The sequence below is a fragment of the Oryctolagus cuniculus genome, chromosome 2, assembly GCF_964237555.1.
Source record: "Oryctolagus cuniculus chromosome 2, mOryCun1.1, whole genome shotgun sequence".
Taxonomy (NCBI): domain Eukaryota; kingdom Metazoa; phylum Chordata; class Mammalia; order Lagomorpha; family Leporidae; genus Oryctolagus; species Oryctolagus cuniculus.
In genome coordinates this window covers 191832588-191855727 of record NC_091433.1, presented here as the reverse complement: position 1 = coordinate 191855727, position 23140 = coordinate 191832588, and the positions used below count along the sequence as shown (strand labels likewise).

At 52.1% G+C, this 23140-nt stretch overlaps 1 protein-coding gene across 2 annotated transcripts in view; it reads right to left on the bottom strand.

Moving 5' to 3' along the window:
- NOL10 (nucleolar protein 10) overlaps window positions 1–23140 on the bottom strand; it is a 100466-nt gene that overhangs the window by 35694 nt on the left and 41632 nt on the right. The gene's annotated exons all lie outside the window — the stretch shown is intronic.

Here is a 23140-nt window from a genome sequence, read left to right as displayed (position 1 = left end):
GTGGATGGAAGACCTCTCTCTCCCTCTGTCTATAACTCTGTCTCTCAAATAAATAAATAAATAGATCTTAAACTTTTTTTATTTCACACATAATACACTACATGTGGAGAAACATCCCTATGGACTAAGCAGAAGTCCACATCTGACACGGCCACGCTCATTTTGGTCATGCTGCTTTGTCTCATTACAACAGAGATTCCCTGCCCCGACATGAGGCTATGGGGCTCATGAACATGAAACGCAGCTCTTAATTAGCATAAAAGGAGTCTCCTAGCAAATGTGATGTGAGTACAATCTACACAGTTTTTAAAACAGAAGTAGGAGAGCGCATTTGGCGCAGTGGCTGAGAAGGGGCTGAGACACCTGCTTCCTCTCTTGGGCTGACTGGGTTCAGGCTCCGGCTCAACTTCTGGACTCCAGCTTCCTGCTGATGTGCACCCTGGAAGGCCGCAGGTGAAGGCTGAAGCACTCAGGTCCCGCCACCCGTGGGAGACGTCGGGATTGAGTTCCAGGCCTGGCTCTGGCCTGGCCTAGCCCAGCTGTTGTGGCGTTGTGGGTATTTTCAGAGTGAATCAATGAATGGAACACCTCTCTCTATCCCGGCCTTTCAAATAAAATGAGGGAAAAAAAATAAAAGAAAAAAACCCACAAACCTTCAAAATTGCAAGATGATTTAGACACCTGCTGGGCTCTCTGAAGAGTTTGGAATCGAGCTGGAGCAGAAAGGTGGATGGACACACACACACACACACACACACGCACACACAGTCACGTAGAGCGATGAACCCAGAGGGAGTGAGTCCACAGTGAAGCATATTCGAAAGGGCTTCAGGCTTCAGGTTGCACTGAACGCGTGAGCAAGGCGTGAAAATCCCAGCACACAGCTATGTCTGCTTCCAATCAGTCAGCCACAGGTACCAAGCTGTTCTGTTGGCTGATACACTCCCTAAGACAGCGGTCCTTGCTTCTTGTGTCAGGACGGAAGTACATTATCACCGCTATTCTAGGATATAATATCCAAGACGTCCCTTCTTGGGAGGGTGGGGACTTCAGTTAGTTTGTTAACTGCTGAATTTCCAATCCTAGAACAGTGTCTATCAAGTAGCAGGTGCTCAGGGAATATCTGATTAATGAACCTACTCACACGTGAAGCACACCCGAATTCAGGTACACGGTCCTCAAACCTGAAGAGTCCTCTTTGGCAAAAGCATTTCTAAAGTCGTCTAATTTTTCTTATTCGGATAAAAACATTCACATATCCCATCATAAAACTACTGGTGACAAGAACACTCGGTGGGAAGAGTTAGATCTATTTTGACTCCTATGCAAGGGGACACTGTCACTCAAAATAAAGGACAGTCGCTCCTCATTGTCACTGGGGGACAGGTTCCAGACCCCCTACAACTATCCACATTTGTAGACGCTCAAGTTCCATATACAAAATGGCACAGTATATGCATACAAGCTAAATAAATACAACCTCTCATATACTGTACATCGTCTCTAGATGAATTATAACTGCCACATAGATTACTGTTATATTACCTAGGGAGTAGTGACAAGGAATAAACTGTAATAATGTTTTCAAATATTTCCAGTCCTCAGTTGGCTGCATCTGCAGATGGGAACCCGTGAATATGGAAGTCCACGTGGTTTCCCCTTGACCCAGCCACAAACACGGGCTGCGGGGCCGTGAAGGGCACACCCGAGCCAGGGGCAGCTAACGGCACACCCGTGCAGGGCTGAACGCCCTCCACAGTCCTCGCTCAATGTGCCACAACATTCTTTCTGATTAGCGTTCTGGATTTTAATGGAATTGTTTTAAATTGCTTCTCAGGGGACAGGCCTAGCCATGGTAAATAACCCCTGCAATCAGATTCAGCCATCAAAGCTTACAGGAGGAAATCTTTCCATCAAAAACAAAGTTAAAAACAGCGGTCGACTTTGTTAATCCCACTTCCCCAGTTCCTTTTCAGAAAGAAAAACACCAGAACCACCACAGCAAAGCCGAAATCCCTGATTTGCAGTGGCATTAATGGCACATTTTAGCTATGGGAGCTGTCCTCGGAGACCTGCCACTGACATGTGAACACAGTGGCCAGCACGGCCCATGAGGGCTTGCTCTCCCTGTAGGGCCTCCAGTGACCACAGAATTAATGCGCTAGATTTTCTACTCTACACAATAGAGAAGCTGTGTAAGGGCTGGTATGCAGCATTATTTAGAGTATAATGTCAGGGAGAAAAAGTCTGTGTGTGTTCAGTCCAGATGTAACTAAAACAAAATTTTAAGTTTTATTTATTTGAAGGTCAGAGTTAGAGAGAGAGACCCTCTATCTGCTGGTTCACTCCCTAAATGGCTGGACTGGCACAGTGCTATGACAGAGAAATTTAAAAGTGGGCCTCGGAGCCCTGTCTGCTGAGGCAAGTCTAGACAGCCTTGAGGGGCACTGGGGCTGGGCCTTGAAAACCTTGGAGAGGTTATGACTTCATAATCAGGAAAATTTATTTGCCATAGTAAGTAGTTAGAATTGGATGCTATGTAAATGTATTTTTTTTTTAATTATTATTATTTGACAGATAGAGTTAGACAGTGAGAGAGAGACAAAGAGAAAGGTCTTCCTTCCGTTGGTTCAACCCCCAAATGGCCGCTATGGCCGGAACTATGCCGATCCAAAGCCAGGAGCCAGGTGCTTCTTCTAGTCTCCCACGTGGGTGCAGGGCCTAAGCACTTGGGCCATCCTCCACTGCCTTCCCGGGCCACAGCAGAGAGCTGGCCTGGAAGAGGAGGAACCGGGACTAGAACCCGGCACCCATATGGGATGCTGGCACCGCAGGTGGAGGATTAACCAAGTGAGCCATGGCGCCGGCCGTATGTAAATGTATTATACTCATTATTTATACAGAAATTGCTTGATTAGAAGAATTATCAAAACTACCTTTAGTGATTTTACACTATTTTAATCCTAGAAGCTCATTTAAAACATTTGTGTGCTACAATGACACCATCAAACAGGTGAGTCACTGACTGACTAGCAGCCGCGAAGAGGCCCCTGGTCACTTTATTACAGAACTACCTTCAGGATACTGTAAGAGCAGCCTGAGACGAAGTTTTCTAACTACGGCAACAGCAACCCAAGTAACAGAGGCATGAGGAAGCTACTCTCCGAGAAGCAAGGGTTTTATCCCCCATGGGTAGTACCAGGAATCCGTCCAGGCTGTCTGAAATGACAGGCTGCGCACTGTGGACGCGCGGTCACGCGGCCCCAGCGTCCGGCATGCGATGTCTACCGTGAGACCCACACGCGCTCACAACTGACTGGAGAAGGCCCAGAAAAAGCTCACACTTGAGGTCACGTTTAAGTCCCAGTGATTCAGACTGGTCCAGATTTGTCCCAGTGAGTTCAAAGACATTCTCGAGGACATTTTTCATTTCAGAATTACAGATCAGAGAGACAGAGCTACACTATAAATATGCAGGCTGAATACAGCTACATACAGTAAATACACACTAAACACAGCTGTAAATGCCCTTGGCCACCATTATGACTAATGATAAACCTGCCTGCAAGGCCCGCATCACCCTGGCAGAATCAGAGTTGGTAAATCAAGAAAAGCAACTCTGCACACCGAAAAAACTTCTCCTTCGACTTCTCCTTCAGTATCGGTTGACGGGCCCCACTAGCACCAGCACTCATTCTCAAATCCTGACAGCTGGGGCGCAATAATAAATGCTGAGAAGTGACTGGGAGCCCAGTGGAGCGGCCGTGTCTCTAAGCGGCGACTGCATCTGCACGTAACCAACTCCTGAGCCCACACCCCCGTGAGCAGTCACAGCTCGTTTAAAGTAGGCTGCTTGCGGAGCGCTCTCTGTTCCTAAAACTCCGATGAGCAAAGCGGCAACTTACTTTAAACATTCTAAAACCGTTTTAAAAAGAAGAACAATTATTATTTATCTTGATTTAGTTTTGAAGACCTGGTTTGGGCACGGAAGTGAATGGTAAGAAGAATAAAGGCAAGCGGAGAAAGCACGGGAGCTCGCCACGGCTCCGTGTCACTGCGGGCCCGCACGCCACACGAGTCCCCCTCTGCAGGGCTCTGCGCGTCCCACTGAGCGCGGCCGCAGCCCGTGCCGCAGGGCTAGGGGAGCCGGCCAGCCCGGGCAAACACAGGAATCGGAACCACGGAGTGCCCTCAGGAGTGATGATGGCAGCCCTTCCTCTCCCTGGCCGTGCTACAGTGACAGCGAATGAATGTTAGAAGGTCCTAACCTTCAAGAACAAAAAGAACAGAAGAGTTCAGCGGTGTAAGACAGTCACCACGGTAAACAGGAGGCGGAGGGCAGAGGGGAGAGCCTTCCACCAGAGTCCTTCGGACCAGCGCCTCGAGCTTCCACGGATGCGGGAAGACAGGACGGAGCTCAGGCTGAACAGGGGGCTGCGGAGGCTGAGGACCCTAAATCCCAGCTACCCCTAAGGAGAACAGGGGCTGACTCTGCAGAAAGGAAACCACAGCCGCTGCACACGGCGGGAGGGGTGGGGTGGGGTAAGCACCCTGACTCGAGCGGTGGGGATGAGATCAGGACCCGTAGACGGCGCTCGACATACCAACCGTGGGCTCTCAGCTGCTGCTCCCAGCCCCCAGCACACCGCTGCTTCCCTACCAGCCAGGCCCCTAACGCCTCTAAATCAAACTGGATTCTTCTCCGGAGAACAAGAAGCGTCCCAGCAGACAGCCCCAAGCCACTGATGCGTGGAGCTGAAGGCTCGGCATGGACACTAGCAGTGGACAAGGCCCGGTGCACACAGGGCTCCCGATCAGCAGGCCAGAGCCTCCTCCACAAGGAAGGCCGGGCGTCTGAGCCGACCCGCACTGACTGCACTGGAGTGGAGGGCTGCTGTCGGCACCTCCCCTCCCATGAACTAAACAAGAATCCCTACCCCCAGAGAGCTGACATTCCAGGAAGGGAAACAGCAATAAACGGGCTGGACAGCAGAGTGTGACAGGTCACGTGCCCCAGGGGAGAGAAAGCAGAGGGCGATGGAGAGCAGACGAGGGCAGGCCCACAACTGGCCACAGGGCGCACCGGGAGGAGGCAGGGCCTCGCGGGGCTCTCCGGCAGCTGGCCTGGGTCAGCCAGAGGCGCAGCCCCGGAAGCCGTGACCAGAGGCAGGGGGAGAGAGGAGGCTGACAACGCAGGCAGCTGTAGGAACAGAGCATCACAGGGCTCGGGGCGGGGGCTGCCACGACCCCACGTGCGCCAGCAGGGAGCGCCTGGGCCAGGCCGGCATTACCGAGTCCAGGCCGTGAAGGCAGTGCTGTTCGGTCATCAGCTGATGTGGAGCAAGCCAGGCTGACCTCAGTGGCCACACATGACAAAGAAATTAGATTGTAGGGCAGCAGCCCAGGAGTCGCCGACCGGACCGAGAGAGGCACGGCGGGGACAGGACTGAGCTCCAGCTCCCAAAGTTATCTTAATTAAAGCATCTGGTTCTAAACAAAAAATTACAAGTTTGAGATTTGCAGACCCTGAATCTAGCAGCATTCGGCACACGCAAACCTTGTTAAAAGAACACGTATTCCTGCTAAACTTGAGAATAATGGAAATTGATCACTCTCAAATGAGTCACTGCAGTTTAAGTGAGCAAAAATTTCATTCAAAACCATGAAATCCCTTCACAAAAAAATTTCTTAACGCTCTCTTGTAAGTATTCAAAACTGTTTTTCTACTTTGAGGCTTTTAATTTAAAATGCAAATGCTGTATTAGGCAGCATGGAAAACCATGAAGAAAAAGAAAATCCTAACTCGGTGACAATCCCCTTCAAAGCTCACTGCAAGCCATGTAAGAAAAGCAGACGCTTCTCTTCAGGCCTGGCCACGCTTGCGGCTACAAATCAGCGTCAGATCCCACGCGCGGTCCCGCGCGGCTTCCGAGAGCTCACACCGAGCCGAGATCACCGTGACTGACTGCCGCAGCGGTCAAGTCCTCCACTCCGTCTCCCCGCCCCAGTCTCCCAACACACTGAAACGCCACGTGCGGCACGCATGCACACCTCCCCTGGTGGGGGCGCAGGCACCGGGCCAACTGCCTCATGGCACGGCGTTTATCTTCGTGATCCCACACCTGGCGAGGAGCACGCCCCAAGACATTGTTCTGTCATTTCTTCCTGCCAGGAGGGTCCAGATGGTGCCGTGTGTTACCCTTGCTTAGCACATCAGTCGTTTCCGGCTCTTTCCTGCTTCCTTGCAGGCCATGGTGGTTATTAATACATTTTCAACTTCTCCTTGCTGCCTTCCAACTTGCTATTCTGAATTCCAAGGACCACAGCATTTAAAAACCCCCAAGGAGGGAAGTGTGGCAGAAACAGAGGAAGAGTGAAACTCCTGAAAGTTACAGGAACTCTTTTCCTCAAGGCTCTACACTGTCACAGTGCTACTCTAAGGTCAAACACATTTTAGCACCAATTACCATTACGGACTGTATCTGGGGTGTGGGGGTTGGGGAGGTCATGCACAGAATCAGGAAATCCCGAAGAACACGATTATTTGAGCAGAAGATGTCGCATATGTCCCCCCAGTGAAGCCAGAGGCAGCGTGGCACTGGCAGAGCTGCACTCAGCCAGCGGAAGGCAGCCCACCGTCATTCCTCCAACCCAGGCACGGCTACTTCAGAGTCCTTCAGGCATCTTCCCTGAGGTGACAGCAGGAGTCCAGACGAACCACAGGCGTGCAGGGCGCCACAGCAGGCAGCACGCAGACGCGTCCCAGGACGATTCTCTCGGTGCAGCTGAGGGACAGATCCCAAAGACTGTAGGTGGGATCCATCTTGAAGAAGAGTTCGCAGAGCTTCACAGTACAGTCATGCACCTACTGAAGTCTAACCGCTGAGTGAGAGGACAGCCATGCAAGGCGATGAGATGCTGACGACCACTGCGATGGCTGACCCAGCTTACCTCTGGGCTCCTTGGAGACCAAGGTTTTGCCCACAGAGAGGGGAGAAGATGGCTCCGGCTTGGGCTGGGCTGTGCAACCTGGAAGAAGCACCCTCAGGCTGCAGGTTATAAAGGCCAAAGTCCTGTGGTCCAAGCAGGCAGCCTGATGACCTCACCACAACCTGAAATGGCCTGGGGTTGTAGCGTCCAGCACTCGACCACAGCAGCCACTAGCCCTATGTAGCTGTCTAAATGAAATGAGACGTAAAGTTCCATTCTGTAGGCGCACTCGCCGCATCTGAGGGACACGCTATGGCTTAGAGAACTGAGAAACGTGAGTGGTAAACTTCCACCACAGGGAGCTATGCAAACGAGTTCTCACTCTCCAAGGAGGCACTACACAATGATGAAAAAGAACGAGCTCACGGGTTCAAGTGTATGGGCCTAAGTGACACATTAAGGGGCCAAAAAAACCCTTTCAGAATAGCAATCAGAAGGACATCTCTACTTAAAACACGCTCGCTAGTTGGACCTACTCTACCAAGACTGCACCAACGTGTTCAGAACCAACCGCACGGCTGGTTATGAAGACTGTGCCTTCCTAGATCACACACTCAGATTCTGCATGTGTTTGACCTCTTGAGAGAGAGAGACAGACAGACAGACAGAGACAGAGAGAGATTTCTTTCATCTACTGGTTCACTCCTCAAATAGCCACACAAGCCGAGGTTGGGCCAGGTCATGCCAGGAGCCAGGAGCTCCATCTGGGTCTCCTTCTGCTGCTTTCCCAGGAGCAACAGCAAGAAACTGCAGCGGAGGAGGGCAGCCAGCGCGCCAGCGGGTTCTGACATACGGGCAGCGCCTTAACCTGCCCGGAGGTTCAATCTTTTTTAAAATCGGAGCTTTTCTTTCTGAAGCAAAACCAACGCTCTCAAAAGGATGCAAGCACAGATACAGAAACAGACGGCAAGAGATCAACAGTGATTAACCTTAGCAAACTGAAACTGAACTACTGCAAATACACTCTTCGCAAAGCAGCACAGGCCCGGTCCGTGACCCAGTGAGCCCAGAGGTCCTCACAGGAACCAGGGCTGTTCACCAAGAGAACTCAGTGTAGACGATAAAGATGCTTTTGATTTTTTCCCAGAAAACTTAAGGCCCTAACTCACAGCACCTGAGCCTGTCTAGACAGATGAACCAGGAAAAAAAAAGGTGAGAACTCCCTGCCAGGAAGCAGTGCAACTCATCGCTGTGAGCGAGAAGCTTCTCCACCCCCCCTGTGTGAAGGGTGCCACTCGGGCCCTTCCCCCGTCCCGGCCACACTCCCAAGCCTTTCCAAACTCCAGGGACGTACCCCCAGTGTCTCCTACATGGTGCTCCCCCTTAGCATGTCCGCTGACAGACGGGGCTCGCACGGTCCTGATCCACGACAAGATGTCCTCACCTGGCATGCCCTGCCCACAGGCTGCCTACTCCGACACTCGCTCTAAGCTCAAGCCCCTGCATAAAACCTGTCAAGGTGCACACTCGCCTCAAAGTCGGCACAGAAGCTGCGGCCCCAGCCCTGGTGCCGAAGCGCTGCTTCCCCTGCGGCCCTGCCTCCTGCTCCTTAGCCGGCACCGGCAAACGGCAGCTCCTCCTAAGCAGACTGGTCTGACCGAAGCGTTGAGTCTTGATTCAATTCGCTGTGTGCAGACCCATCTCCCTGATGCCACCATCCTTCTGAACTACAATAGCAACGAAACCCCACTCCCCGCTGTTACGATGACTGACATGCGCAACGCGGGACGGGGCAGTGGTGCAGAGGTGCAGCAGCTGCCGGGGACAGCTGAAGAGCCCCGGCCGCTCTGCTTCGATCTAAGCACGCTGGCAGGTCCCTGCAACCCAGGGGAGACCTGGAGGGAGCTCCTGGCTCCCACCTTGGCCTGCCCACCCCTAGCTGTGTGGGCACTTGGGGAACAAACCAGTGCATGCAAGTTTTCTCTGTGTCTCTCTCTCCCTCTCTACTGCTCCACCTTTCTAAACAAACACACACACACAAAATAAAATAAAATGAAATGTGTCCCCCAAACGCTGATGAGGACATGGATCAAAAGGAACTCCCCATTCACTGCGCGGGGTGGGGGCATACAAACGGTTCAGACCTCCGGTGACAGCTGGGCAGTTTCTCACACACCAAGCGGGACCGTTAGCACACAACCAGCTCGCCAGACTCCCTGACATCTAGCCGAAGGACCTGGAAACTCAGGTTTGCACAAAAACCTGCACATGGCTGTTATGGCAGCTTATTCGTAACTGTCAAAACCCGAAGCAGCCAAGATGCCAGTGGGGACTGGAACAGCAAACTGTGGTACATCCACCCAGCAGATTCTTCTTCTTCTTATTTATCTGAAAGTCAGAATTACAGAGAAAGGGAGGGAGAGACAGAGAGAGGCCTTCCATCTGCTGGCTCACTCCCCAGATGGCCGTCACAGCCAGAGCTGGGCCAGTCCAAATGCAGGAGCCAGGAGCTTCGTCCAGGTCTCCCACGTGGGTGCAGGGACCCAAGCACTTGGGCCATCCTCTGCTGCTTTCCCAGATGCATTAGCAGGGAGCAGCTGGGACCCGCACCGGTGCCCACGTGGGATGCCGCATTGCAGGCAGAGGCTCTACCCGCTACACCACAGTGCCGGTCCTGGGAGGGTGTTATTCAGCCACACAAAGACATGGAGGAATCTCTCTGTCCTGGCCACAGAAGAATGGTGAAGAGGTCGGCCTGGCAAGCCCCTCGCAGGAGGGGGAGCCGGAGCGAGGAGGCAAGGTCAGTTCTGACTCAAAGCAGCACAAGAGGAGGAAAACAGGCAGCAGGATGTAGAACTGATTGAGCAAAAATAAGTCACCTCACACGTCCACACAGCACGGCGCATGTCACACGTGCACCGCATATTTCCATATGGGGGGGACAGGAACTGCTACCCAATCAGAGCTGAAATGAACGTCTGGAAATGTGACAGGATGCTCAGAAAATGACTTCCTGATTGTCACACGTTAATGCCTTCTGTACGTCTGCTATTCTCGTGACCCAATAAATTGCGATGGGAAATGGAGAGGATTTCCTTTGTTGAGAAAAATGCCACAGATACCGTTCCTGCCTCAAAGTGTTTAGATTAAAATAGGAAGCCCGCGTTTCCCTTTTGCAAAGTCACAAACAACTTGTTTGTATGACACAGAGCGTGTGCTCGCCACCTGCCACGGGGGCCTCACTTCCGCTTGTCAGGAACAGGCCGGCAGCAAGTAGGACAAACAGGACACCAGGTCTCCTACCCAGCTTCACCACAGCTCCACCGCCGACGGGGCTACTAAGGAAGCACTCTCAAAGGAAACCCCGCTCCCTTCTCGTTAATTAGGAGAGGGTAAAGAGAATCCGCGGGACTTGGGGTTTGCCTTCCAGGAGTCTGCTGGGCCCTGCCTGAAAGTGCCTCATGTTTTTTTCTCCATAAAATTGGGTCTTTTACCTTCCCTGAGACATCTTATCCATTTAGATTTTTTTTTCCTATTTATGTATTTGAAAGGGAAGGATAGAAGGCAAGGGAGACAGGGAGAGAGAGAGGGAGAGAGAGAGTGAGCGGGCATGCTCCTCTACCCATTGGTTCACTCCCCAGAATGCCTGCAGCAGCTGAGACTGTCCCAGGCTAAACGAGAAGGCCAGAACCCAGTCCGGGTCCCTGAAGTGGGTGATAGGGACCCGAGAACTTGAGCTGTCACCTGCTGTCTCCCAGGGTGCCAGTGGCAGGAGGCCAGAACTGGAAGCAGAGCTGGGACGCAAACTCAGTCACTCTGATAAGAGAGGTGGCTCCCCACGGCGCTGAATGCCCGCCCCAGGCTTCACCCTCACAATGCCCTTCCTGCAGAATTAAGTTCAAGCGTGCGTCCCAAAGGCACTTCAATACACATATAGCGTAAACTATCCATGCTTCAACGCAAGTGAAAGTGAGTAGTTTCAATCAAACCTGTTTCTATAGAAGCTCTGAAAGGTGAGTGTTTCATTGACACCTCTTCTCGCCCTCTCAGTCACAAACGTTTTCTCCTTCGATCCAATGCTCATCATTTCAGAACCCGGTTTTTTAATCTATTTGGGGCTGGGGGAGCACAGCAAGAGAGTGAGCAAGCGAGTGAGCGAGTGTTCCCATTCTCTGGGTCACTCTCCAAATGCCCAACCAGCTCCCAGTTAGGGCAGAAGCCTGGAACTCGATGGATCCAGGCCTCCCAAGTGGGTGGCATCACCTGCTTCCCCCCAGGGTGCACATGAGCAGGAAGCTGGGGTCGGCAGCAGAGCTGGACACTGAACCCCGATCCGGCACATGGACACGTCAACTGGCATCAGTTGTGGCCAACACCCAGCCCCACGACTTTCTTCACTTCATGTGAAGCGCCTTTATTTCATTATTTTATTCTTTTTCTATATCCTAAAGACGTGCCTTCCCTGTATGGGGCCTGGTAACACAACTGCTAACTGATTTCTCAGTGGCCATGGATGCCCCCGGCATGGCACACTGAAGCAGGAGACAGCCCTGCCCACAGCCCCTGTCCCTGCCCCCCAGCATTCACTCGGTGGCAGGTGGTGGGGGGTGTCCACTCCACATTCATTCTTTGACTTAGAGACGACCAAACCCCAGAGGTGCTTCCTGTATACTTGGCTGCAAAGCCCGACTGCCCACACTGAACCTGCTAACCACAGCTTTAAAACCTTTTCCCTTCTCCTACTCCACCTGTTGCATGTACTATTTCTGACATTTTTGTTCACTGGTTTGACCTATTATACAGAGATCAGGTTCTAAAGTCAGTCAGATGAGACCGAACGGGGCATAACCAGAATTAACCTTGAACATCCCTTTGGAGTCTTCCTCAGGGGCTGGAACAGAACTAGAGACAGCGGACGGCTGATACTTAGCAGCCAAGCCCAAAATCCCATCTTAAATGCTAACTCCCACTCAGTGTGGCGTCACCAGGAGAGCTGCCAGGAACCAACAGACACAAAAATAACAGAGTGCCTGTCTTCTCGTTCTCCCAACGTCGGTGCAGAACGAGCACCACCCTAAACGCAGAGAAGATTCCCACACGTACGTGATCCCATGTGCTGGATGCTTTGGGGAACCAGGGCTGAATTCTCTCTGCTAAGAAAGCTCCCATCTCAAGTTTACTCCAAGACATTGCCCAGAGTGGAGCAGATGGCACAAAACTGAACCTGGCTGCCTCTCTCCCCATCAGATCTCATTCCAGCCACCAGTGCCTTTATTTAAAGCCATGTTAGCTAAATGAGCCTCTTCTAGGATTTCACTTTAAACCCAATCAACAGCCAATAAACTACTCCCAAATGCAAAGAAAACATAACAAAAATGTTAGCAAGAATGTCTCTGACTGGTGTGACCACAGCTGCCTTTTTCTTCCCGATCATTACATATTATGAAAATAACTAAAATCACTTTTATATCCCCGTACACAATTACATTTTGATTACTTCCAAGAGTTTATAAGAACACAGGGAAACATTAAGTAAACAGCAAGATATGAAATGATGACAATGTTTCAGATTAAATATTAAAAAAAATATAGCTATAAATGTTTGCCTCTGGGTGGAGGAAGGCTGCTTGAGTTTCCTGCCACTCGTCTTCACCGTATTTCCTATGAAGAGCAAGCTTTGATGACATAATGGAGGGAAATGGACTTCACTTGAAAAAAATCCCATTTCTTATTTTAGCAACCAAATCTCACCGCTGCTTCTGCTTCAATACTTAATGACAAAATCAATGGCGTCCAGCAGCACTCTCCCACTGTACTTTCTATGATCTAGGAACAGACGTGACAGTATTTTCCTGGCCCACACCTGGGATCTTGTCACGGCCTGATCGTGTCCCTTTATCTTGGTTGGTGCATACTCCTTTGCAGACCCACAGGAAACCATGCCCACTAAGGCCACGACTCTCATCCGAAGCCTGTGTACCAGGCTCCTCAAATGCTGCCTGTCTCAGGAAACTGGTGGGACAGGAGAAACGACTAAGTGCGTCTGCTTCACTTCACTTCACTGCCTTACAGGATTGCAGTGGTTTAAACGCACCTGTGACGGCACCCCAGATCAGAGTGCTGCTGGCTCCCCACTCCCGTCGGCTCTGCGTCTGATCCAGCTCCCTGCTAATGCACCTGGGAAAGCAGCGCAGGATGGGTACTGGGCCCCTGCCACCCGTGTGGGAGACCTGGATGGAGTTTTAGGCTTCTGGCTTCAGCCTGGTCCAGCTCCTGGCCATTGTGGCCACGTGGGGGAGTGAACCAGATGATGGATCTCTTTCTCTGTCTTTTCCTCTCTGTCACTCTGCTTTTCAAATAAATAAAATAAATCTTCTGGGCCTAATTCCAAGACCTCAGTTCCTTCTACTACGCAATGTGGAATGAAGTGCAATCTAGGGGCCAGTGTGTGGCACAGCAAATTATGCCACCACGTGAGACACTGGAGAGCTGGTTCAAGACCTGGATGTACCATTTCCAACCCAACTTCCTGCTAATGCGCTTGGGAAGGCAGTGGATGACGGCTCGCAGGTGGGCTCCGGCACCCGCCCTGGAGACATGGAGTTCCTGGCTCCTGCCTTTGGCCTGGCTGAGCTCTGGCTGTTGCGAGTATTTAAGGAGTAGTCCCATGGACTTTCTTGATATCCCTCACCCACCCCCCATCTCTCACCCACTCCCTCCCTCTGTCACTTTGCCTTTCAAAGAAAGAAATGCATCTTAAGAAGGAAGAGAAATGCCTCCTAGAGCCAGCTCTGCCACCGATTTGTCGTTTGACCTTGACCACGTAGCTTGATTCTTCAGCTGTAAATCGGGCTGGATTAGAAGACTCAAAGATCCCGTCCAGCTGCAATGTGCCATGCTGCAATGCCTCCTCCTTCCCGTAGAGCACACTGAAGAATCCTTCGTGCGGAAAACATTTCAGCAACTACTTGTCCAGCTTATGTTCTGTCTTGTACGTCCTTTGTGTGCTGGCAAACTCCCCGGGGACACCTGGCACTACCTCCCCAACTCAAGATTATGTTGTCACTGGCACCGCCAAACGCAATGTCTAATAAAATCACTTCTCTCAGTACATCTAACAGCTCTCTGCTTAGAAGATGGAAACGCTATCCATCATCTTCAGGGTTCCACATGGACACTCCCACGTTCAGGGCCACTCCAACACACACCAGGGACACTCCCACGCTCAGGGCCACTCCAACACACACTGGTGACACTCCCATGTTCAGGGCCACTCCAACACACACCAGGAACACTCCCACATTCGGGGCCACTCCAACACACACCAGGGACACTCCCACGCTCAGGACCACTCCAACACACACCAGTGAGCCAAGGATAGTTCTCATCTGGGGAACTCTCCAGAATACCAAATTAGCAAACATAAACGAATCAGCAGTGTTGATTTGTAATGGAAATGGATCGACTGGGCAGTCATGGTCCATATCCAAACCCAAATCTTAAGAAGTACAGGCAGGCACGTGGGGAACAGCCAACACTGTCAGTCAGAAGAACAGACACGTACATGGGGAAGAGCCTAGAGTCAGTCAGAAGAACAGGCACACACATGGGGAACAGCCAGCACTGTCAGTCAGAACAGGCACACACGTGGGGAACAGCCAGCACTGTCAGTCAGAAGAACAGGCACACACGTGGGGAACAGCCACCGCTGTCAGTCAGAACAGGCACACACGTGGGGAACAGCCAACACTGTCAGTCAGAAGAACAGGCACATACATGGGGAAGAGCCTAGAGTCAGTCAGAAGAACAGGCACACACATGGGGAACAGCCAGCACTGTCTGTCAGAACAGGCACACACGTGGGGAACAGCCAGCACTGTCAGTCAGAAGAACATGCACACACATGGGGAACAGCCAGCACTGTCACTTCCAGTCTTTAAACCAGGTAAGTCTCCCACTCTAGACGCAAAGCCAACTTCTGTACAAATTCCAAAAAAGCTACGACAAGCCAAATGCTATTGGCCTTCATATTCTTCTTATTTTTCTAGGAAAGAGTTGAATCTATCCTCTTAACAGTATCACCACGGGATCTTTTGGCCCAGGCGTCACTTTAGACATCTGTCAGCACTCCCAGCCACAACTCTCCCATCACATGCATCTCTCATCAGCCTGACAAGAACACCCTCCATGAGCACACTGCATAAAAACTGCACTCTGGCACTTCCACATCGTGTTCTTCCCTTCTGTATCTCAACAGGGTAGCAGAAACAGACAAATGCAAAGTTCCAAACTGGTCTAAGTGCTGCAAACCAGCCATTGTCAAAACACACAACCAGTACCTAAGATCCCCACATTAGTAACCAGATCACTCTTGCAGTGGGTAGGCACTGCTTAAGGTGCTGTGGAGCCGATGGGAGGCACAAACAAGCCCCTGCAGCCATGTTTCATATAAGAATGGGGAAAGACATGCATAACGAAGGAGATAAATACACACAGGAAAAATATCTGGGGGCTCACAGGACACGGTGTCTATCACAGCTACTTAATTTTGCAGTCAGAGTCAGAAAGCCACCACAGACAATAGAAAAGTGAGTGGGTACACTGGGTCCCAATAAAACTTTATTACCAAACAGGCTGCTGTGTGGTCTTAGGCACACGGTACAAGACAAACAGATTCTGATTCTACAGGGTCTGTTTTAAACTCTACAAACTGCTGGTAACCAGAAGCAAATGCAAAATAAGCACCAGTAGACAACCAGGTGGATAATCCCAGATGGACAGCTGGCCCCCCACATCCTTGGAAAAGTCCATTTTTTGTCTGCACATTCCCGAGTCAATATAACTTTGCTCCACGTAAAATGTGTTGTTTTAGAGTTCTCCTTTGATCGGTTATAATAGGTACCTGGTTCCTTCATTAAATTAAAATTAAAATTTTATTTTGTATCTATTTAAGAATTGCTATTTCTCTTACTTTTGGAAAATCGTCCTTTAATAACTCTGGAGGTCTCACCAAGATGTCCACTGGATGGACACGCCTGACACAGCCAGGTAAGCCCAGGTAAGCCCCTTAGCAGACGCACACCTCACTTGGGCTGCTTCAACCTGGACAGTTTCTCTTTGGCTCTCAGAGCTGGACCCAAGATTCCCTGGATCTCCACTGACTGTCGTTCTAATTTCAATCTTCCTCTCTGATAATTTCATGTTTCGGTTTAGGTAATGTATGTCTGATTTGGCTGGAAAGTTAGTTTAATGGTCTGACGATTTGGTGCTGTCTGTGAAGGGATTAATGGCTTATAGAGATCTGGCCCCTGTTGGGTGAGAGAAAACAGAACTGAACATGTTCAAGTCCCGGCTGCTCCTCTTCCATCCAGCTCTCGGCTATGGCCTGGGAAAGCAGTAGGAGGATGACCCAAGTCCTTGTGCACCTGCACCCATGTGGGAAACCTAGAAGAAGCTCCTGGCTTCGGATTGGCGTAGTTCTGGCTGTTGCGGCTATTTGGGGAGTGAACCAATGGAAGGAAGACCTCCCTCTCTGTCTCTCCCTCTCACTATCTAACTCTACCTCTCAAATAAAATCTTTTAAAAAAGGATTGATTTATTTATGTGAAAGTCAGAATTAACACAGAGAGAGAGGTCTTCCATCCGCTGATTTGTTCCCCAGATGGCTGCAACGGCTGGAGCTGCGCTGATCCGAAGCCAAGAGCCAGGAGCTTCCTCTGGGTCTCCCACACGGGCCAGGGGCCCAAGCACTTGGGTCATCTTCTGCTTTCCCAGGCCATAGCAGAGAGCTGGGTCAGAAGTGGAGCAGCTGGGACTTGAACTGGCACCCACATGGGATGCCGGCACTGCAGGTGGTGGCTTTATCCACTACACCACAGCCCTGGCCCCACACACTGGCATTTTAATCTATTTTCCCTTCTCTGTCATGCAGGACATTTTAAGTTATGAGAAGAGCTGGGATGTTCTAAGCAAAATGGTAAGCCACTGGAAGTTTTAAGCAGAAGAGTAGTGTAGCCTGTGTGCGTTTATCTTTTTATATTTTAAATCAATCTGGCTGTTGGATGGAAGAAAGACTAACAGAGGGACAAAAGTTAAAGAGCGCCCACGCGGAGGCCATTGTGGGGAAGCAGCAGGAATGCGCACTGCGGAACAGCTGGGTGTGGCGCACGTTCTGGAGGAGGCAGAGTGAGGTGGAGGGCAGAGGACAGACAGACGGCTCCTCCGCTCTGAGCACGCATGGTAAACGGCCGGTGGATGACGGAGCCTCAGCTGAAACGGGAGCCTGGCAGGTGGGGGTGAGTGGGGAGCCAGGCCCGGAAGCTCTGCGGTAGCAACGCTCCATGTGCTGTGCTGTCACATACCCAGTGGAGGAGCCAAGTGGGCCAGTGGGTAAACAGCCCTGCAGCCCGCACCGAGGGCAGGGCGGGAGAAACGGTTTGGGAGTCCCCAGCACACAGCTATCCGTGCAGCAGAGGGACACATGCACTGCCTGGGGAGAGGACACAAACAGGAGAGACAGGAACAGAGCCCCGGGCACACGGACACCTGGAGGTCAGGGGAAGAGGGCCACGGTCAAGTCCTGCACAGACGAGGAGGACCCAGCATCTACCTCTTCAGATATCTGCTATTTCTTTGTGCTGAAAACCACTCAGAATCCTCTACTGGGGCCAGCACTGCGGCACGGTGGGCCAAGCATCTGTTTACAACACGGCCATCCCATATTTGAGGGCCAGTTCAAGTCCCGGGTGCTCTGCTTCCAACCCAGCCTCCTGCTAACAGGCCTGGGAAGGCAGTGGATGATGGCCCAAGTACTTGGGTGCCTGCCAGCCATGGAGAAGACCTGGCTGGAGTTCCTGGCTCCTGGTTTTGCCCTGGTCCACATCCGGCTGTTGTGGGCCTTTTGGCGAATGAACCAACAAATAGGAAATCCCTCTCTCACTACTCCCTCTGTTGCCCCGCCTTTCAAACAAATAAATAAATCTTTTCCAAAAAAACCCTCGATTGGCTGTTCTGAAACAGCCAACGCACTGTTGTCAGTCAGTCACCTACCGTGCTAGGAAACACTATCCGGCTGCACCCAACCCTTAGCCTCCTCTCTCCACCCCACCCCCTCCACCCCCTTCCCAGGCGCTGGGAACCATGCTGTCCTCAGGCCTTCTGGAAAATTACGCCAGGGCACTGCAGGGAAGTAATATTGGAGACACCAGACCTGACACAGGTGTCATCTGCCGAGACCACCTAGGGCTGATCAGGAAGTGAATACCTCTGCAGCAGGCAGGCTCACACAATCGCAAAATGTAGGACTGCACCTACAAAGTCAGCTCAAGTTCCGATTCGCCTGGCAGAGCCCCTGAAACTGTTTGTGTGTGAGCGTTCTGTGACAACAGCCCTTAGAGGACAACACCGACTTAAATGCCTGAGCCCTCAGTGGCAGCTGTTTGGCCTGCCAGGTAAAGCAGGATGCCCCAGACCCCACACGGGAGTGCAGCACCCCGTTCTAGTTCCAGCTCCTGCCTCCAGCTTCCTGCCAATGCAGACCACGTGAGGCAGCTCAGCGACTGGGTCTCTGCAACCCGCGTGGAAGATTCAGTGTCCAGCGCCCGGCTTCAGCCCCCAGCCCAGCCTGTGCAGGCCTCTGGGATGCAGCTAGTGGACGGGAGCTCTTTCCCTGTCCTCCCTCTCTTGCTCTCAAAACAAAACAAAACCCATTTTTATTTCTCTGCCAAATTGCAAATAGCCATATATTTACTACACAAATTTCCATACCACTTCTCTAAAACTGATTTCTAAATGCTACAACTAAGTTATTTCAAAAGTACCTCCCTGGCCACCCCAAATCTCCCCAGGTTCTGCACACAGAGGTCTGCCCAGCGCTGAGCCTACACCCGCAGGAGCAGAAGCCAATGAGCCCGAGCAGCCAGCAGACCGCGGCCCTGCCACGGACTCCCACCAGGGAGTGTGGAAACCCCCTGGGTAGAGAGGGATAGAGACAGTCATGAAATTGAACCCTTCATTCCTCAAAATGTGGGGCTGAAGCCCTGGTGCGTTCTCTTCGGCGTTGCACGCCTCTGTGAGCATGTGCGTGTGACACGTGTGTTTCCAGAACTCAGTGAAGCAAGCACTCCTGAGGGCTACTCTTCTCCATCTGCAAACGCTGTGGCCTTGGGAATGATGCTGGGTAGTCCCAGTGCTGTTCCCGCACAGCAACCAAAGTCCAAGAGCAGCTTAGACACAGCCCTTCCTGTTTCTTTAAGAACAGCCTCCATTTACATCAGAAGAAAATAAGCCCTGGAGAATCCTTGCTGTTTCTAATCTTGCCCATTTGCAGGTACGAGCAAGCACTTTCCAAATCATAAACGGTAAAATATTTAAATGGGTTTTTCGATCTATTATAACTAACCCAATCATTTTAATACAAATGACATAGAAACTTTATCCTAAGAAAATGTTTTAAAATAAAATACGTAACTTCCAGTATTGCAAACCGGGTCCAGTGACATTGCATATAATGGTTAGAGCAGGGGCCGGTGCCGTGGCTCACTTGGTTAATCCTCCACCTGAGGCAATGGCATCCAATATGGGTTCCGGTTCTAGTCCCGGCTGCTTCTCTTCCAATCCAGCTCTCTGCTGTGGCCTGGGAAAGCCACAGAAGAAGGCCCAAGTCCTTGGGCCCCTGTACTCACATGGGAGACCCAGAGGAAGCACCTGGCTCCTGATCGGTGCAGCTCTGGCTGTTGCAACCAACTGGGGATTTAACCAAGGGAAGGAAGACCTTTCTCTCTGTCTCTCCCTCTCACTGTCTATAACTCTACCTCTCAAATGAATAAATAAAATCTTTACTATATATATATATATATATATATATACACACACACACATATATATATATATATAAAAACGATTAGAGCAGCTTGAAAGTGCAAACTGGAAAAAACCCCAAAAACCAAAAAGCACCCTTCAGTAACTGAATTACTTTTATTCTTCTAAATCAAGTAGCTTCCAGAACAAAAAGCAACATATTTTCTTCTCATGGTGCCCCTCAAGTTCACACACCCACGTATCAGCACACAGGCGGTCCACGGAGGACGGGTGAGGCGCGGCCGCCGCAGCCGTGGGAAGCCGGGGCTCGGCACTCGGGAGCGTTGAGCAGAGCAAGGTTGGGCGGGCGCTGGGTCTCAGCGTGGGTGCCACAGCGGCCCAGGGGCCCCAGGCAGTCCACACACTTGCCAGCGGTGTTCATTATAAAGAACTAACCGAAAATGAAGTTACGTTTCAGAGGAAAACCAAGTCTCAAGAATCATCGCTGGGCTGGTCTCTGGAGCTGAGAATAATGAGACCCTGCAGCAAACACACAAGTGACAACAAACCTGGAGGGAGAGGGGGAGGGGGAGAGACGGGCGGGGGGGGGGGGGAGGAAGGGAGGGGGAGAGGGAGAGGGAGAGGGAGAGGGAGAGGGAGAGGGAGAGAGAGAGAGAGAGAGAGAGAGAGAGAGAGACGGGGGAGGGTCGAGAAAAGAGGAGTTCTGAGAAAACAGGACACGGGCTGGCAAGATCTGCCTGGTCACAAAGGACGAGGGGTGCACACATCAGGAACGGTGTTCGTCTACACAGATCTTGGCGTTCATCTACACAGACCTGGAGTATTCCAGAAAGACGGGCAGGCTGGAAGAGTGTGAAGCCGCCTTCGTCTTCAGGCCGCCCCACAGGGGAGAAAGTGCTTCCCACCTGATGAGTAGGATGTTGATGTTGCTACAAATCAGTGCACGCCTCCTCAACCTGGCACAGGTCGTGCACTAACACGCCTCTCTGGCTCCGAGGGCCTCACCCGAGCCTCCGAGCCAAATGTCAGCTCGGGAAGTGTGATACAATCTCAGGGAAAAGGGCAGGCGTTCAGCCCCCTGGGCTCTCCTGCTCTGAAGGAGCATCACACAGCACGGCTGGGTGTTGAGTGGCATTCTACAGCTCACGCAGGGGCGGCACGGCGGCTCAGGGCAGCGCCAGCAGGGCGCGGGCACAGGCGCCGGGCCGCTTCCCACGGCGCCCTGCTCAGCCTGCTGCAATGCCGCCCGCCGCTCGAGAGCTCTCCAGGACAGAACACAGCTGCTCACCAGCGGCCCCTCTCGCTCACGCTGCTGGAGCCCCCGACACTCACAGCAAGAAGCCCACCTGGAAAGAGACCCAGAGGACCGGGTGACTGACGCCCGGCGGCTCTGAGGGGACCTAAGTGTCACCAGCCCCAGGAAGAAACAACGGACGCAACTGAGACTGTCTACGGGATTTCAGCTGCTTGAACTGAGAACTCCAAGGTGAACTGAGAACCCAGGGCACAGTGTGTACGCCACGTGACTGCGCACAGCACTGGCGGAACTGGAAGAGAAGTCGTCCCTCACCAGCAGTCACCACACTGCCGAGGTGGGTCTGGTGGTTCTGAACTACACTTCGTAAACAACCGGAACAGGAACGTGCCCACACTGTTCACTGAATCTAACAGCTGTGTCTGCTTCCGTAAAAGCCATTTTACAAAATGCAGAAAATACCACAGGGAAAATAGGTTTCAGTGTCCCCACCTGCTCTGGACTCAGAATGACGCCGCCACCACACACCTGCCCCAGCAGACACAGGGGTGCCACCCTCGGCTCCCTCCTTGGCCTCCCACCCCACACTCAGCTGGTCACCAAGCCTCTCCCAACTCTGACAAGTCTTTCAGGTCCACCCCGGCTGCCCACAAGCCACCCACAGGCCCGTGAGATGGCCCCGTCACAGCAGCCCTGCCTTCCTCCCAGACGAGGCCTTCCATCCCGACGCCCTCCTCCCCGCCGGCCTCCCCGCTCCACCGGGAGAACTCCCTGCCCCAGCTGATCCGCCTACTTCTGTCCAGGGGAAGGGACCTCAGACGCGTGTCATTGATGGCCAGTCGCTGAGGACTAAAACACAGGAAGCACTCGTAAGAGGAAGACCAACAGAGACCTCGCCCACGATGGAGGGGTCCATGAGGGGCAAGCTGACTGATTCTGCCTCCCCTGACACTGTTCCCCAGAGGGCTGGACCCTGGGAGAAGGCTGCAGCGCTGGACTAAGGGGGACATTTCTTGAGAGCTACACGGGGCTTCCCCAGTGATCCCTCTGAGACACGCCCTTGGGCATCCAGGACAGCAGACTCTGCAGTGACCGCCTGACGGACGAGGCCTCTGCTTTCCCATCCTCCCAGCACCCTCGGCCACAGCCACTGAGCAGGTCACATGGCCGCTCTCCTCTGCTCTGCAGACCGCACGGCCTGTTCTCACTGCTGCCAGACTGCATCCGATCCGATCCGTTCTCTGTGTGTCAGCCAAAGCCTTCCTTCCAAAAATGCAAATCTGATCCTATCACTCCCTAGCTCACAGCTCTGCCAGGACACTGTGTCCTACATGTCCGCTCCAGGCTTACAAGGCCCGCCCACTCTATCCCCTAACTTCCTGTCCTCTCTCCAGTGCTGGGCCATGTGAGCTATTTTCTCCCGATCTTCGAACACACTGTTCCCTGTACTGTTGAGACCAGTCTCCCTTTCTGTACCCCACTCTACCTGACCCCTCTGTCCAGTCTCTGTCTCTGGCCACACTTCCCACCAGCTCCTGGCCTGCTCCTCCCACGGGCTTTCCCAGTTTCCCTCTCACGTCTATGACAGCGTTCGTGGCTCTGAATTGACTGGCAGGGCTGGGCTTGCTCGCAGGCTAAGCAGCTGACTGGGATACTTGCATCCCATATCGGAGTGCCTGGTTCAAGTTCCAGCTCCTCCACACTTCCAATCCAGCTTTCTACTAACGCGCCTGCGAGGCAGCCGACGATGGCCTAGGTACTTGGGTTCCTGCCACGCACGTCTCCACTAGGTAGAGTTCCTGGTTCCTGGCTTTGGCCTGGCCCAGCCCTGGCTGTTGTGGGCATTCGGGGAAAGAACCAGAGGATGGAAGATCTCTCTCTCTGGCTCTCTCTACCTCTCCCTTTTCCTGTCATGCTCCCTTCCAAATGAAATAAATAAATCTTCAAAACAAAATAAATAAATACACAATTAAAACTCACCTTAAAAAATAAAGAGAAAGGAAAAAATTGCCTGCTGTCTTTAGTGCTCAGCAGTAACTCCTGGGGAAAGAAGCGGTGCTCCGTACGCTGCCACGCGGCCAGGACAAGCACAGTGCCTGGTGCGTGCAGTCTTTTACCAACTAGTGACTGCCAGGC